This window comes from Eumetopias jubatus, unplaced genomic scaffold (assembly GCF_037043125.1).
Source record: "Eumetopias jubatus isolate StellerSeaLion01/CBP00866 unplaced genomic scaffold, mEumJub1_p1.0 scaffold_4, whole genome shotgun sequence".
Lineage (NCBI taxonomy): Eukaryota > Metazoa > Chordata > Mammalia > Carnivora > Otariidae > Eumetopias > Eumetopias jubatus.
The window spans coordinates 29,604,825-29,618,048 of record NW_028274810.1 but is presented as its reverse complement, the minus strand read 5'-3'; the positions used below and the strand labels follow the sequence as shown (position 1 = coordinate 29,618,048).

The 13,224-nt window shown below is 36.8% G+C and overlaps 1 pseudogene; it reads left to right on the top strand.

Moving 5' to 3' along the window:
- The first annotated feature begins 12,387 nt into the window (after nucleotides 1-12,387).
- On the top strand, nucleotides 12,388-12,842 carry LOC114196876 (prefoldin subunit 4 pseudogene; annotated as a pseudogene).
- Nucleotides 12,843-13,224: the final 382 nt, after the last annotated feature.

The following is a 13,224-nucleotide window of genomic DNA, read 5'->3' as shown; positions in this document are numbered from 1 at the left end:
CTTCCTCTAGCTGTCAAGAAGGAAAGACTCCTAGAGTTTGAAAAAAGCCTCAGGGTGATAGCTGGCTTGGCAGATTTCCTACTTTCATTACTGGTTTTGAAATCAACAAATTCTTTACTTTGGATGTATTTAAAATTATTTAAAAATATTTTACCCAGAATTTTAGTTACTTCAAACTGGAGGGTTGTTAGGATATTTAATCCACAATACTACCACAAGAAATGGAAATTTCCAGCTCTATTATTTTTCAAACTGAGTGTTAGGTGATAAATTTCAGAATTAATTGTTAACAATAATAGCATAATAACTATTATATGTTGGATGCCTGCTCTGATTCAGGCATTTTGCACATATAATCTCCGATCTTCACAATAATCCTACAAGCAGGTATTATTCTTTCCATTTAACAGATAAAGCAACAAGGATTGAATTATCCAGTCACACAACTAGTCAGCAAAAGAACTTGAACTCTGCTCTTTGCAATCAAACCCCATCTCCTTTTCACTCTGCAGAGTCTTTTTTCTTAATATTGAAAATACACAGTGGCTTTTATATTTAACAGCAGGCGGTGAAAGCAGATTGAACAGAGAAGAGATTTTTAAAGGATAAGATCTTCCCAATATTTAGGCTCCCATCATTTTACCCCATATCCCTGAAACTCATCAGATTCAAAATTCTCTGCAGTGAACTGGTCATGCAGAAACTCACTTCATTACATTAGAAGCCAGAACACTCAGAACTCCCTATTCCCCTGCTTTTTCCAAAGCTCCAAGTGATCTTTATTTGTGTGAGACACAAAACCAGTTCTTTCATCTGAATTCTGTTTTAGACCCTAATATACCTAATAGGACTTTCTCATAACTGCAGCCTATAGATGTCATTTTTCTTCATTTTGGGGGGTTGGTGGCTTTTGTCCTTAGCAGCTGTGGCCTTCGACTTTATCTGGGTTTGCAATCAGGAAGCTGTGATACTTCCTGAGACTGTTCAGAGTACAATTTACACAATACAAATTGAGTTCACTTTCTTCACTTTGGAGTTGCCCTGGGGTCCTGAAAGGGTTGACCATACTTTGTCCAGTTTTCTACAGGTTGAATCCAGCAGTTGGTGAGAACCAACCTCTGTGGTTTACAACCACTTTTATTTCCTGGGCAACATACATAGAGAATTTGGAAAGAACGCAATGATTAGGTTGGAGTCTAGAAAACCGTTAAGAAGGAGGAAGTTTATCAACTCAGTGGGAGTAAATCTCCAAACCACCTTCAGAATACTAACACGCACACACTGTTTCTCGTTGCCATGCCCAATCAGCAGGTTGTTGAAGAAAACCAACCCAACACCAGAGGCAGAGAGAAGTTGGAAAAGAATCATCATTTTTAGATATTCAGATTCCTTGGCCAAAGAGTCAGGAATGGCATTGATTGGTGCCACTTATTATATACAAGCTTTTTCATTTGTGAAATGCTCCCAAAGCTGTGACCATGATTCTGTATATAAAAGTTGTTTCCTTGCCAGCTACATTTTAAAACTCTGTGATGAATTAACCTATTTTATATTTATTGATATAATATTTATACCAATTTTAAATACTGTTAAAATTTTTGAATTATCCCAATGACTAAAAAGAAAGAATAATTATGTAACATGATAGAAGTACTAATTATCACTATAATGGCAATCATAGTACAATATATAAATGTATCAAATTAATCTGTTGTACACTTCAATTTTATACAATGTTGTATGTCAAATATATTTAAATTAAAAATATCTTTATAAGCTTATTACTGAGTTTGTGTGCTAGGAGTCTTGTTTCTGGGCCTTCCTCCATAGGGTCCCATCTTTGTTCATTTTGGTGAGAAGACTGGGGTAGGAGAGGGACAAAGACACAAGTCAGAGTCTGTGTGAACAGATTTGGTAAAGAGAAATGGGTGAGCACAGGAGTGGCCTGAAGTTTGGGATCATGTCTGAATTAGAAGTGTTCAGCTTTGCTGGTCTCCACAAACAATGATGATCCAGAACTAAATGTCCACCACTTACTGCCTGACTACTAGAAAATAACATGGTGTTTTTGACAGTTATAGGGTCTGTCCTCTGAAATCCAAAGTATTGCTTCCCTAAACCCCACAAAGTCCCTGTGAAGTGAATGAGTAGTATTGGTATTACCATTCCCACAGAGAAAGGGGTGGGGGTAGATATCTAGGCATGAGACTGCTGACTCTCATTAAGCTGAACTATCTCCTCACCCATCACACCCACAGAACACTAGGCTTCAAATCTTGACTTCAACACTTAGTACCTGTGTGACCCTGGGCAACTACCTTTCTGAGTTTCAGTTTTCTCATCTATAATACAGACATAATGACAACTACCTAACAGGAATTTTGAGTTGGGAAAATACTGGCAAAAAACTTGACACATTATCAGCACTTAAGAGATGTATGTCTCCTCCCTTCCCCCACAGTTCACAGAGCCTAAGTTGTCATTGCATGTTTTCTATACTTGGAATGGAACAAAAGTATCTGAGTATCCCTGAGGCTGGCATACATGCAGTCAAACCACACTCCACTGAAGATGTGCTAAACGAGGTATTTAAGAAAGTGACCACATGAGGGAATAAAAGAGACATTTATAATGGCAACCAAAACAGAAAAACCCACAAGGACACAATGAAAACTGAAACCACAATAATCTCTAAATAGAGAAGTAATAATTGTAGCCTATATTTAAGTGTACGGGAAGCAAGGGTTTGGGGAGGGGGGTGCCTACCATGGAGATCATGCTTATTTTTTCCAAGTTTGTGGAGAGAACTGGAGCTGATTTTTTTTTTAAGTCACAAAATGTTTCAGCTTTTTCTAGTCTTACCCCAAATGTATACAAATAAAAGAAGAAATAAAGCATGATGCTGAAGGGAATGTGCTAGGGCTAGGAGTATACAGGTAGAGTCAATGGTATTGATAAAATTCTAGTTTTTAAGCTTGGGCTGGGATCATAGTTGTTCAGTTTATTATTATACCCACAATTTACAGTTTCATTACATATATTCTTTATGTAACAAATGTTACATAATAAAAATTTTAAAGTGAATTGGAAATTGCTCAGTGAGTTCCACAGCAATAAAAAAGAATAATCAATATCTACAAGGAGATTCTATCTGCAATCAAAATGATATGTGTAGTCCCACTTCCCAAATGCTGCCAGAAACATATTTGCATTTCTGATTTTAGAATCAGAAAGTTAGTGAGCAAGGAGAGTATAGCTTTACCTCTGGACATCAGTAAAGTGCTGGATCAGGTGTCTCATACAATTGTATTTATTCAGGGACACAGAGAAACCTGGGTCTCCATCAGGTAGATGGAAATAACTCAGGTGATGGAATCAAAGGGCACCAGGCAGTGCAATAGTCTCAGGCTTGGGAAAGATTGTAAATTGCAGCCCTTGGAAATGAGTGACTAATTTCTTTCTTTTTTTTTTTTTTAAAGATTTTATTTGTTTATTTGACAGAGAGAGAGATAGCGAGAGCAGGAACACAAGCAGGGGGAGTGGGAGAGGGAGAAGCAGGCCTCCTGCCGAGCAGGGAGACTGATGCGGGGCTCGATCCCAGGACCCTGGGATCATGACCTGAGCCGAAGGCAGACGCTTAACGACTGAGCCACCCAGGCGCCCATGAGTGACTAATTTCTTAAATATCCTTGTGAAGTGTTTGAAAGAAGAAATATACTTCTGTTAATTGAATGTTTGTGATTTAGTAAGTAAGATTATCAGGATTTCCAGAATAAAAATTTGTCATGCTCTAATTGAGAAATAAAACTAATCAATGATATGAGCTGGCCCCAGAGAAGGGTGCAAATCATCTGACATCAGCCTTGAGGGCCGGATTACCTGGTTCTGTCTCTCTATAGAACCCTGATGAATATAACACTTCATAGGAATATTGTTAGGATTAAATGAGAAAACATACACAGAGAACTTAGCGCAGTTCTTAACAATCAGTAATTCTTTTTTTTTTTTTGAGAGAGAGAGAGAGACACATGGAGGGGGGGACGGAGCGGGGAGGGCAGAGGGAGAGGGAGAGAGAGAATCTTAAGCAGGCTCCATGCCCAGTGTGGGGCTCGATCTCGTGACCCTGAGATCATGACCTGAGACGAAACCAAGAGTCGGTTGCTTAACTGACTGAGTCACCCAGCTGCACCTCAGACTAATTCTTAATAAGTGGCAGTTACTAATATTAGAACATATCAATAATGATAAAAATATTAATGATAATAGGACTATTTATTGAGGCCCTTCTCTGTACCAGGCTCTTGACATATATGATATGATATTGTTGCTCTTTTTTTTCTTTTTGCTCTAGATTTATCTTATAAATGTGTTTAATTTATAAGGTGGGTGGTGAGTAAAGGAAACCAGATTTTTCGAAGAGATAATGATCACAGTGAAACTGAAAGCATAAGCTAAGGAGAGATCAATCACACCTTTTTCTCAGGGACAAAAAGAGCTTTTGGATATCCACATTGTATTTGATACACAAATAAGGAGTAAAACTGGTTCCTACACACCATGGGACTAAAAAAAAGACAGCTACACTTTCTAGTTAAAAGATGGCTGCTTATACTCTGAAATTGGCCATCATCCCATGTAGATACAGCTTGGCACATACTCTACTATGATAATGTGGAGAAAGTGCACCTCAACTAAATGCTGACAGCAGATGCTCTGTGGCCTGGAGAAACAGTACTTGCACTCTTAATGTTAACCTTTCTGGGTCCTCACACTTAGGTTAAAACCATGAGGGATAGGCTGTTCCTAGCCTCTTGCTCATTATTCTGAAATTCTTAGTGTCGATGGTAGACTCAGGTAAGATTAAAACATTACTCAGTAGGTAAATACATGAATGTATTACTAACATACTTCCCCCAAGAAATTCCATTGCCCTAAACTTAGACTAAAACTTCAACAATTTTTAAGTAATATTTATTCATTCAAAAAAAGTATTTACTATATACTAGGCACTTTTATAGGCACTGAGGATGCAGTAGTAAGTAAAACAGACATGATCACTGACTTCATAGAGTCTAAAATCCAATGCAGAGTCAGGTAATAAACAAGAAAATGAACAAATTGCAAGTCATCAGAAAATGCAGAAAAGAAGAAAACTTGTGAACATAATTACTCTGACACAACTCAACCTTTTGTGAAACCCTCTTCTAGATTCTCTGGGGCTGAGTGTCTATAGTCTGGGCCCCTCGGGTACTCTAGAATCTTGGGGAATAAGCCCAAGTGGTCATCACTTCTCACAGCATGAGAATTGGAAGAAGAGAAGATGAGGAAGAAGTTTCATAGCCATGTTAATATTTGCACACACACCTGGTAAAATGGGGCTGGCACCATGACCTAGGGTAAGACTACACCCTGGGAGAGGTGGTCATCTTGATCTTTGGGAACTTCAGGAAGTGAATAAACTTCCTGGTGAATAAAATCCTTGGGGGCAACACCAATCACTGTTTTTCACTATTGGACTGTAAGAGATCCTCTCCAAGCTGGGTGTTTTCAGGGCCAGCCACGGGTTTTGACAGGATTACAGAACATAAATGGTCAGAGCTGGAAAGTCCCTTAGAGAGCACTTAGTCCATCCTCCTCACTGTACAAAGAAGGAAACAGGCTCAGAGAGGGGATAAGCCCAAGTTTTAAAAGCTAGTTAGGGCTCTGGCACAGACTGGCTAGATGCTCACCGGTCCCCATCTTCTCTTCCTTGGCACAAAGGAGGATTACATTTTCCAATCTCCTTTGCTTGCTTTGATTGGGATCATGTATTGGTGTTCCGGCCAATGGAATGTAAACAGGAGTGACCCATCCTATTGTCCGGTCTGTCTTTATAAAGTCCCCACATGATCTAAATCTCTAGCTTCATCGTCAGCCAGCTAAATGCAGATAATCCAGCAGAGGATCCCAAGAAATCCTTAGAAGAGGGCAGCACCATTAGACAACCACAGATGGGGGGTGGAGATCTCTTAATCACCTGTGAAGGCAGCAACCTGAACACACCCAAACCAATAAATAAACTTTATTGTGTAAGCCACTGAATTTTTGGAGTAGTTGTAGCAACTAGTGCTCCTTACTCTGACATACACATACACTGGCAGTTTAGAGACTGTGATGCTTAATTTCATGTCTCAGTTTAACTGGGCCATGGGGTGCCCAGACATTTGGTCAAACATTATTCTGGATTGTCTGTGAGAGTTTTCTGGATGAGATTAACATGAATCGACAGAATGAGCAAAGCAGATTTTCATTCTTAATGTATTTAGGTTTCACCCAATCAACTGAAGACCAAACCAAGTGAATAGAACCAAAAGACTCCAAGGGAACTATGCCTGCCTGATGAGCTGGGACATTGGTCTTCTTCTGCCCTTGCATTAGAATATATAGCATCACCTCTCCTGGTTCTCAGGGGCTCTCCTTCCCAGGTCTCCACTGGCTGACTGCCAATCTTAGGACTTTTCAGCCTCTGTAATCCCATGAGACAATTTCTCATAATAAATAAATCTCTCAATCTCTCCCTCTCTCAGAGAGAGAGAGACAGAGAGATAATACTATTGGTTCTATTTCTCTAGAGAACCCTGATTTATACTGAGCCTGTACAGCAGACCTCTTGACTCCTGATTCAATGCTGTTTTTCACAAAACTATACGGTTTCTCTAAGCTAAGAGAGAGAAGATTCCCCAGGAAACTTCATGCTCACTTCCCATGCTTGGAACCTCCCCGTCTTGGACCAACCGTGACCAGTGAAAAATAAATCTCCATGTGGATGCCAGGGGATCCCTAGGGATATACAAACGATAAGTTCATGAGTGCCCTGGGATCAGCTGCACCTCCAGCACTAGTGCTTGGACTGCAATGTGTCCTCCAGTCTACTGTCCACTACTTCATGTGTCTGGTAAGAGCACATGTGCCCAGCAGTCTGTCAGCTAGAGAACTCTATTTTTTTTTTTTTGAGAGAGAGAGAGAGAGAGAGAAAGCAGGAGAGAAGGGGCAGAGGGAGAAGGAGAGAGAGAATCTTAAACAGGCTCCACGCCCAGCATGGAGCCCAATGCAGGGCTTGATCTCATGACCCTGAGATCATGACCTGAGCTGAAATCAAAGAGTCTGACACTTAAACCCCTGAGCCACCCAGACGCCCCTAGAGAACTCTATCTCGATCAGTACTTCTTCATACCAGTAATGACCTCAAGCTTGAATTGTGAACCAAGTAAAAATTCAGTAGTAAAGTTTTAGTGTAGTATAACTTTGCTGTAATCTGATTTTCTTTAATGTAATAACCCATATATGGTACAAACATAGAACCACAGTCCATTAACACAAACTTAAAAGCTTCTACTGACTAGAATTCCTTATTGGAATATAAAATGGAATAATCTGGATCTCTTTTCCATAGCTCCCCAATGTTAACACTCTAAGGAGTAAAAGGACTTAGCTGGACACTCCTGAAATACACCTCTATAGCTGTCAATTTAGATAATCCCTTAGAAAAAAAGGAAGGGCTTAAAAATCAGAGAAGCTTTCGATTGGAAAAGTTTTAAAGTTCACTTGATTCTATCTTTATTTTTAAATTTTTATTTTAAATGTTTTTTTCATTTTATTTTATTTACATATATTTTTAATTTAAATTCAATTAATATATAATGTTCTTTTATATAGTACCTAAACATGATACAACCAACGACCATGCAAAGATAAATCAGAAAGATGGTATGCAAAAATATGATACTCTTGTGGGATTCCCTTGGCTGAGTTAAGAACTTATTGTTCTTGCTTATTGGAGTCCCATGAACAATTTTAGTGAAAGCAAAGAGGAAGTCGAATTTGTGTGAAATCTCTGGGAATGTATGTCCAAGGGGTGAAATACAGACAAGTTCACCAAAAGGTAATAAAATATTGGTTTCTGACTCTTCCAAAAAGTCATAGGAGATATCCAGTTAGCTTTCCTTACCCTAAAAACAACTAAGGAATTGCAGTTGCAGCAAAATCTTATAGAGGCATGCCATTCAGTTCTATTTCTCAGAAAGTGCAAACTAGAAGTTGTCTAATTCATGTTAAAAGACAGAATTGAAACTGCGCTTCCTATTTTACCAAAAATAAAAAAATTCTCAATGAAGTTCATAAAACTAAGATCAAGAAGCAAATCTAACTTCCTGCTTTTGTTTCTCCTCTACAGTTACAACAAATTCAGGCTTAAAAAAACTGAAAATTGGATTTTTTTCCTTGAATACGAGAAAATAAACAGGCAGAGTAAAGCAGCATCTTACTCTTTTGGACAAAGTAACTGAGTACTTTTCTCCTCCAAATGTGTGTGTGATCAGAAGGACACACACACACATACATACACACAAGCCTACACACACAAAATCAAACAGTATCAGAAACCAAAGTTTTGATTGGGGATTATATTTTACTCATGTCTGAAAGATTTCAAAAAGTAAACAATATTTAGTTGATGCTTTTTACAAAGATACACACCTAAGGCATAAGGACAAAGAAGGCGTCAAAATAAAGGATCGGAAAAGTACTACATAAAACCAACCAAAAGAAAGTTAGCAAAACTATATTATCATTGATAATTAGGAAACATATATTCTTTTCAAGCACACATTATCTATAAATATTGACCATAGATAAGCTTACAAAGTAAATCTCAACAAATATCAGAGATTAGTATCACACAGGTCATGTTCTCTGATCAAGATGTAATTAAATTATAATTCACTAATAAAAAATTACTGGAAAAAATGATTGGAAATTTTAAATGCACTCCTAAGTACTCCCTTTGTCAAGTAAGAAATCTTATTGGATAAAATGTAAAAATAAATGACAAGAAAAATATGCTGTAAAAGACAATAAAATAGAGACGTTTGACAAAATTGGCAAGAAAAAGATAATGGCACAAATAAACAATATTACAATGAAGTATTCAACATAATTTTAGGTATAGAAGAGATTTTTTTGAAATCAGAGAATACTATGATTTTTTATACTATCTCATACAGTTGGGGTGCTTGTGTGGCTCAGTTGGCATCTGCTTAGGCTCAGGGGGTGATCTAAGGTGTTGGGATCAAGCCCTGCATTGTTTAGGGCTCCCTGCTCAGCGGGAAGTCTGCTTCTCACTCTCCCTCTGCCCATCCCCCACCTCCCACCCCAGCCTGTGCTCTCTCCCCCTCTCTCTCAAATAAATAAAATCTTAAAAAAATTGTTTTAAATAATAAAAAATAAAGCATATACTATTTCATATTGTTTTCATACTGATTTTTAAATATAGTGGCAATTAATTTCTTAAAAGAAACAGAACATTTCCTGAAATATGTAATCTATTATAGCCCGTTTAAGAAGAAAGCAAAAATCTAAATAGAACTATTGTCACTAAAGCTTAAAATATACACTCCCCTTTTTCTTTACACACACACACACACACACACACACACAGAGGCCCAGATGAGCTCTATCAAACATTCAAGGAACATATAATCTCAGTCTTTCACAAACTGTTCCAGAAAACAGAAAAAGAGGAAATGCTGTCCTACTCATTTTGAAATGAGTTAAACCTTAATATCAAAACCACTTATGGGTATTATAAGAAAGAAAGATTAAAAGTCAATTTCACCAATAAGCATAAACGCAAAAATCCTAAATAAAGTTCAGCAAACGAAATCAGTAATGTAGATTTTCAAAATAACCAAGTTGAGGTTTGTTCCCCCCAGCAATACAAGGATAATTTAACATTAGAAAATCTATAAATGTCATTCACCGCACTGACAAAGTAAAGAATAAAAGCCATCAGATTTAGAAATTAAATAACACACTTTTCTCAACAGATGCCTCAAAATTATACAATAAAATTAAATACCCAGGCACACAAGCAGAAATTCTTACCAAATAAAAATAGAAATTCTTAACCTGATTTTTAAAAAGTTGTCTATCAAAACCTACCCAAAATATCACACTAAATTATGAAAAATTAAAAGCATTTCTCTGGAAGTTAGGAATAAGGATGCCTCTTATTCTGCCCCTGTTCAATACAACCTTGTCTAATGCAGCAAGTCAAGGAGAGTATGTTAGAAAGGCCAAACAAAGCTACAAACATTTGCATATTTGATGACTGTCTTACATAGAAAAGTCTGAAATAATCTACAACAAGCTAAAAAGAAGGTTCAGCAAAGTTACAGGATACAAGGTCAATATACAAAAAAATAATAATTTTGTTCCCATATACCAGCAGCAGGTAGTTAGAAAATGCAGTTTTAAAAAAGAACTACAAGAGCAATGAACAAATAAAAAGAGAAAATTATGCCAAAAATTAGTAAATGTTATTAAAAGATGTAAAAGAAAACTTAAATAAATGAGCAATATACCTTATTTATGGATAGGAGGAGTTAATATCAAAACGATTTCCATTCCCCCCTATTAAATAATAAATGAAGTGCAAATAAAAAACCCAACAGAGTTTTTAAAAAACAAGCAAGAGCCAAGATATTCCTGAAGAGAACAAAATAGGTCAGAGAGAAGCTTTCCTTACTAGCTACTAACTGTTTATTATAAGTTAAAACACTATGAAAAAAAAAAGACACAATGGCTTTGGCATACAGATGGACAAAATGACCAATGGAACAGATTAGGAAGCCCAGAGATAGAACCATACAGAAATAGAAACTTGACATATGACAGAAGTGGCTTTACAATTAGGGGGAAAAGAATGTAATCTGCAATAAATAATTTTGGAGTAATTTGTTACCTATGTGGGAAATTTTTTTTTAATTAGATTCTATTTCATGTCATACACATATAAGTAGATTAAAAAGCTAATGTTAGGGGCACCTGGGTGGTTCAGTCAGCTGAGCGTTCAACTCTGTTTCAGCTCTGGTCAGGGTCTCAGGGTTGTGGGAGCCCTGGGTTTTGATATCTACTTGCAATTCTCTCCCTCTCCCCCCTCCACTCTCACGCACGGGTGCGCCCATGCACGTGTGCGCTCTCTCTCAAATAAATAAATAAATAAAATCTTTAAAAAAATAAAAAGTTAATGTTACAAGCAAACATTTTAATGTTTTTAGAAGAAAATACAGGGAATGAGCTTATGACCACCAATCAGGGAAGGGTTTCCTAATTAGGATATAAAAAGCATAAACCACAACCTGAAGACTGATGTATTTGACTACATTAACACAAAAAATAAACAAACCCTTCCTTCAACCAAAACAAAAAGGCAAGCTACAGACTGGGAGATGTGGGCAACACATTTAAACTAGCAGAACAGTGAGTACTTAGAATACATTTTAAAATATAAATTGATATAGGGGCTTCTGGATGGCAGCTGGTTAAATGTCTGACTTCAGCTCAGGTCATGATGCCAAGTCCTGGGATGGAACCTCGTGTGGGGCTCCCTGCTCAGGGGGGAGTCTGCTTCCCCCACCCCCCACCCCACCCCCGCACTCCACCCCTCCCATCCCCTGCCTCCCTCTGCTCTTCCCCCAAACCCATGCTCTCCCTTTCTCTCAAATAAATAAATAAAATCTTTAAAAAATAAAATGAAATATAAATTGATGTAAAGCAAACAACCCAACTGAAAATGGACAAAGTACATGAACAGGCATCTCACAGGAAAGGAAACCTGTCAGGCCAATAAACTTATAAAAGGATACTCAACCTCACTAGGAATCAAGAAATCCAAATTACAATAACATTTCACATCCATCTGATGGCAAACATTTTTTTTTTTTTGGATTGGCAAACATTTTTAAAGTCTGACAATACCAAATGTTGGTAAGGTGCAAAGAAATAGGAATTTTCCTACACTGTTGGTAGGAATGCAAATTGGTACAACTACTTTGGAAAGCAATTTGGTAATTTCCATCATTTCCACTCCCAGGGATATACTCTAAAGAATCTTGCTCACAGGAGATATGTGAAAGATTGCTTACTTCAGAATTGTCTATAATAGAGAATATGGGAAATAACCAAAACTCTCCCAATAGGAGAATACAAAAATAATCACCAAGTATTCATACAATGGAATTCTTTATGCAGCAGTTAAATAAATGGACAAAACTGCATGTACCAAATGGACAAATCTCAAAAACAAAGTGTTGAGCAAAAAAAAAAGGTAAGGTGGCAGAAGGATACATACACTATGATACCACTTATGCTAAATAGTATTATATATAGTTTATGGTAATATGTGTAAGTAAAGGTATAAAAATAGTCATGGCAAAGATATGTACCTATTTTGGTATAGTGGATGCCTCTGACAAGAGAAGAAAGGGAAAAGGGTTAGGGAGGAAATATTCCACAAGATATTCAACCATGTCTGTAATATTTTATTTTAAAATAAAACCTGAGCCCAAGATGGCGGCCACCATGAAGAAGGCGGCTGCAGAAGATGTCAACGTTACTTTTGAAGATCAACAAAAGATAAACAAATTTGCACGGAATACAAGTAGAATCACAGAGCTGAAGGAGGAAATAGAAGTAAAAAAGAAACAACTCCAGAATTTAGAAGATGCTTGTGAGGACATCATGCTTGCAGATGATGATTGCTTAATGATACCTTATCAAATCGGTGATGTTTTCATTAGCCATTCTCAAGAAGAAACACAGGAAATGTTAGAAGAAGCAAAGAAAAATTTGCAAGAAGAAATCGACGCTTTTAGAAGCCAGAGTGGAATCAATTCAGCGAGTGTCAGCGGATCTGAAAGTTCAGTTATATGCAAAATTCGGGAGCAACATAAACCTCGAAGCTGATGACAGTTAAACATTTTATAATACTTTTTTTAATTTGTTTAATAAACTTGAATATTGTTTAAAATGATAATTTCCCTTCTTCAAATGATATGGAAAGCAAAAGTTTCTTTTTTTAAAATTTTCATTTATTTAATGAAACTTGCCTATTTTCACATGTCTTATTTATTTTATATTTTTAAAAGAAGACAGTATTCATCTATGTATTTTGCATAACGATTCTATCAAGTGTAGGGGCTTTATGTCATGTTATTAAAATCGGTTAAGCAACCTTAAAAAAAATAAAAAATAAATAAAATAAAACCTGAAGTAAATATGGCAGAATTATGTTTATTATATTATTTGTGATTTATCATATGTTTGAAATGTTTTATTTAAAAAGTGAGTAACTTCAAAGTAAAACCAGGAAATAGATTATCTAAATGACTGATAAAATCCTAATAA